Raw genomic sequence first — 5,350 nt, forward strand, 5'->3', positions numbered from 1 at the left:
TTCACAGGATTTAGGCTGAATTTTTTTTTCAGTATTTTCTGTTCCACCAGATTTATCTGAAGATCTCCTGTCCTGCATCCACTGGCCAATGCAGAAGGCCACACATAGGAGAACCAACATGAGAAGTTCACTTCGACAGCCTGATTATATCATCATGAGAATATAATTTTCATTCATCATCAAAGATTTTTACATCAGATTCACCAGCTCTCTTGCTTTCCCATGTTTTTCCCTGGTTTTTGTACCTTGAAATCGGTGTGCACTCTTCTCAGCCTTGATCTCCATCTTCCCCCGTATTTCCAAACATATTCATCTGGGAAACATGTAAAGATCTTATTCGGGGCTTGCTTCATTTTTTTCAAATATCTGCCCTTGAAATTCAACTTCCACCACTGTCTCTCATATCCAAAGCTATGTGCTTGCAGAGGATTTCTGCTGAGAAATTTCACAGAAAGCTCTTATACTGCAGGTGAATGATGCCAGCAAGTCTTGCCTGAATAGCTTAGGGAACAGGACTCAGCCAAATGACAGACATGACAAGGGAAAAGCGTATGCTCAAGGATAAGACATGGCAGAGATCATCTGCCAGGCCCTGGCATATTTCATATCCCATTGAAAGTACATCCATGTGTAGTTTGGCAAGCATTTCCATTCACAAATTCTGAGCAGTGAAGCCTTCAGAGAGAATATTGTGGCATACCAGGCCAAGAATATTCATCCTATTTAAATCTTGCCCTACAAGGTCCTCTGTGCCACTGAGGTCTCCATGGCAACGCCCAGCATTGTGACTCAGGTCTCCTACTGCACACTTGTATCCTAGAGCCTAAGTCCAGCTCACAATGGTGCTCAGCCAATCACAGCCCAGTGTGGTTGCCTGGTAACCACAAGCTTGTGGATTTCTGTGAACTGTTTCAGTCCAACTCTGCAGCATTCCATGTCATACAACCCCAGCCATTCCAATCGTGCAATATTTGATTAGCCTCGCTATGTTGCCTCAGAATTTTTTTTTACAGTTGTAGTGATCAAGAAAATTTGACATATTTTGAGAAGTGGAGGGAAGTAATTGGAAAACATTTTGGTATGTCTGAGGTCTATGGGTTCCAAATTTGACTACCCCAGTCTTTTAAATTTTCAAACCTAGAGCCTAAAATACACCACACAGTGATGTTCAGCCAATCTCAGCCCAGGGTAGTTGCCTGGCAACCACAAGCCTGTGGATTTCTGTGAACAGTTTCAGCCCAACTCTGCAGCTTTCCACCTCATACAACCAAAGCCATTCCAATCATGCAGTATTTGATTCACGTCTCTAAGTTGCCTCAGAATTTTCTTTGAAGTTGTGGTGATCAAGCAAATTTGACATATTTTGACAAGTGGAGGGAAGTAATGGGCTCTGTCTTTAGCTCTGTTGGTGGAATATGGGGTCCAAACTTGACTAGCCCAGTCTATTCAATTTTCAAACTTAGAAAGCCAAATGTTTCAGGGGAGGAAAGAAAATGCCACAATGATTTGGGTTCTGCCGAGTTTCTGGTGGCTTGGGAAGCAAACCTGCAAACCATACATGCAGTCTCTGCTGGATTACTGCCACCATGGTAGTATCAGTTAGCACTAAATGCCAGCAACCAGAAGATGAGTCCCAAAATGAAAGTGAATCCTTGCAGTGCATGAATATTTGGAGTGCCTGCTTCAACTATCCAGCTTCCTCGGGTTTCACTTGTCTGCAATCGCTATTTCAAGGAGGTCTTCAGCCATTCCAGCACAACCCTGGACACTAAACATGAGGTACTGTCTCAATACCTAAACCAACATAATGCTAGATAGCTTATCACCAGCAGGTTTTCCCAGAATTCAAATGTAACATGGTGAAAGGGAAACCCTTAGAAAAGGGATGCAAATGCCCCTTTCCCTAAAAATCCCAGGTATTTTCTCATGGCATGGAATATTTAGACTCCACAACTCATGTAGCGAACCCAGGGACCTAGACCAAGTGTGTCTAGGTTTCTGTTGTCCTCTTTTTGGAAACAGCATCTTATGTAGTTGTTGAAAGAGGCCTTGAGATAAATTTGTAGCCCAAGATGGACTGGAACTCCCAAGGATCCATCCACCTCAGCCCCCAGATTGCTGGGATTATAGGCATGAGGCACCATGCCAAGCATGTGCACAGAGATTCTTACATAATTTGTGAAATCCCACTACTGGTCTATAGGTAGCTTCTGTGCTTCAGGCTTTAGGAATATGCCTCTCTTTGTTTTGGCTCCCCTTGTTCAGGTGTCCATTTCTATTGTGATAAGCGCCAAGGCCCCAGGCAAGGGGGTGGCTGCCCTTCCTCTGGTGTGTCCTTGGATGATTACAGCCCAGGTGAACAGGGTTCAAATATATTGGATCCTGTGCATTTGAAGAGGAAATGAGTAAAGATTCATGAGTTAATGTGGACATGCCAGGGAATTGAGGGCCCACGATAGAGACAAAACTTCAGGCCATGGGCTGAAGGCTGAGGCTTCTGTACCTCTAGCTTCTTGAATAGTGGGCCTGCTGAGCAATTGTGTGCTCTCAAATGTAATTTGATGGGTTTGGTTTTAATTTATTTTGTTTTTTTGCTTTGGTTTTTTACATGGAAGGAACAGTACCATGGTTTGAAGAAGTTGGAGTGTCTTACCTAAGAGAAATTTGAAAAAAGGGACAATTCAGCAGCCAAGAATTTCTCAAATGCCCTTGTCGTTTTAAAAAAAGTGACATAAAGTTGAGCGCGTCACGTCCATGTCTCTTTACAAAAGATTTTACCTCCTATTTCATAGGAATTACTGTTTCTTTGAAAGGTCAACCTGCACTGAAATAAAGATAATCCCTCCTTTCCTCATTCTGCTTGAAACCACATCCTTTGTTAGTTATATTTTCTTACCCAGAAACACTTGGAGATGACTACAGCAAGAGTTTCCCATTGGTGGAATTTCCATGGAGACACATGAAGTAATACTGCACAACTTCAAGTGAAGTGCACTGTCCCTTGACAATGGCAATTCTGGGCAAACCTCTAGTAACTGAAAATCTTTGAAAGTCTGAAAGTGAGTGAATGAAAATGGGCCTCTCCACATTTGGACAGGGCCTCTCCTGAAGCACACATTTGTGAAAAAAGTAAGTATGAGAGAGGAATGAACTCCCAAAACGGAATGGAAATTTTCTTGTTTAGGCCTGGAACGCTATGGCCTGGAGCCCTGTGGTTCTAACTGGATGAGCAAAGTGTGAGCAGAGATCAAAGTAAAACGCACACCATTTAGGGAACTCGATATTTAACCAGCCGTCCAGAGTAGTGGCAAACTGTACTTTTGTCAATTTGCTCAAATCCTGTCTTCACAAGAAAGTAAATTCCAGCACGACCAGTGACTAGAGGAGGACACATTTCAAAGGACTTGTAAAAAGTCCAACACTGAATTTAGCCCAACACTGAATTTAGATGGAAAGTAGCAGAGTTTGTTTGTATTTCAAGTTTTAATAGCAGAAACTTATAACATGTAATAGCTGTTACATGAATAACTTCAGAGCTTTTGGAGAGGTCTAAATCACTATGAGTGAGGGCTTCCCTGAGTCACAAAGTTAAAAATAGTAAAAGAAACAATTTGAAAACCCAATCAACCAATAAAATACAAACACTAAGTCCAAAGGGTTTCACTGGTTTTAAAACCACTTATGGAATGCACAACTATTGAAGAGGCTTACTCTGCATTCTGCTTTACTCAGGCCCGGTACATGAGCAACTGTGAAAGCAAAATTCAAAATGTTATGTGAAATGACCATTTCATTGTTGAAACCATGACCCAATAGACATTTTCTCTTTTGAAACTTCGTACATTATCCATATATGTTCTCAAATGGAAGGAATACACAGGATTTAGGCTGAATGTTTTTTTTACTATTTTGTGTTCCAACAGATTTATCTGAAGATCTCCTGTGATACATCCACTGGCCAATGCAGAAGGCCACACATAGGAGTACCAACATGAGAAGTTCACTTCTACAGCCTGATTATATCATCATGAGAATATAATTTTCCTTTAATCATCAAAGATTTTTACATCAGATTAAGCAGCTCTCTTGCTTTCCCATGTTTTTCCCTGGTTTTTGTACCTTGAAATGGGTGTGCACTCTTCTCAGCCTTGATCTCCATCTTCCCCCGTATTTCCAAACATATTCATCTGGGAAACATGTAAAGATCTTATTCGGGGCTTGTTTCATTGTTTTCAATTATCTGCCCTTGAAATTCAACTTCCACTACTGTCTCTCATATCCAAAGCTATGTGCTTGCAGAGGATTTCTGTTGAGAAGTTTCACAGAAAGCTCTTATACTGCAGGTGAATGATGCCAGCAAGTCTTGCCTGAATAGCTTAGGGAACAGGACTCAGCCAAATGACAGACATGACAAGGGAAAAGCGTATGCTCAAGGATAAGACATGGCAGAGATCATCTGCCAGGCCCTGGCATATTTCATATCCCATTGAAAGTACATCCAGGTGTAGTTTGGCAAGCATTTCCATCCACAAATTCTGAGCAGTGAAGCCTTCAGAGAGAATATTGCGGCATACCAGGCCAAGAATATTTATCCTATTTAAATCTTGCCCTACAAGGTCCTCTGTGCCACTGAGGTCTCCATGGCAACGCCCAGCATTGTGACTCAGGTCTCCTACTGCACACTTGTATCCTAGAGCCTAAAGTCCAGCTCACAATGGTGCTCAGCCAATCACAGCCCAGTGTGGTTGCCTGGCAACCACAAGCTTGTGGATTTCTGTGAACTGTTTCAGCCCAACTCTGCAGCTTTCCACCTCATACAACCACAGCCATTCCAATCGTGCAATATTTGATTAGCCTCGCTATGTTGCCTCAGAATTTTTTTTACAGTTGTAGTGATCAAGAAAATTTGACATATTTTGAGAAGTGGAGGGAAGTAATGGGAAAACATTTAGTATGTCTGAGGTCTATGGGTTCCAAATTTGACTACCCCAGTCTTTTAAATTTTCAAACCTAGAGCCTAAAATACACCACACAGTGATGTTCAGCCAATCTCAGCCCAGGGTGGTTGCCTGGCAACCACAAGCCTGTGGATTTCTGTGAACAGTTTCAGCCCAACTCTGCAGCTTTCCACCTCATACAACCAAAGCCATTCCAATCATGCAGTATTTGATTCACCTCTTTAAGTTGCCTCAGAATTTTCTTTGAAGTTGTGGTGATCAAGCAAATTTGACATATTTTGACAAGTGGAGGGAAGTAATGGGCTCTGTCTTTAGCTCTGTTGGTGGTATATGGGGTCCAAACTTGACTAGCCCAGTCTATTCAATTTTCAAACTTAGAAAGCCAAATGTTT

This window comes from Cavia porcellus, unplaced genomic scaffold, assembly GCF_034190915.1.
Source record: "Cavia porcellus strain 051 isolate PalLab524CR breed Dunkin Hartley unplaced genomic scaffold, mCavPor4.1 scaffold_88, whole genome shotgun sequence".
Taxonomy (NCBI): Eukaryota; Metazoa; Chordata; class Mammalia; order Rodentia; family Caviidae; genus Cavia; species Cavia porcellus.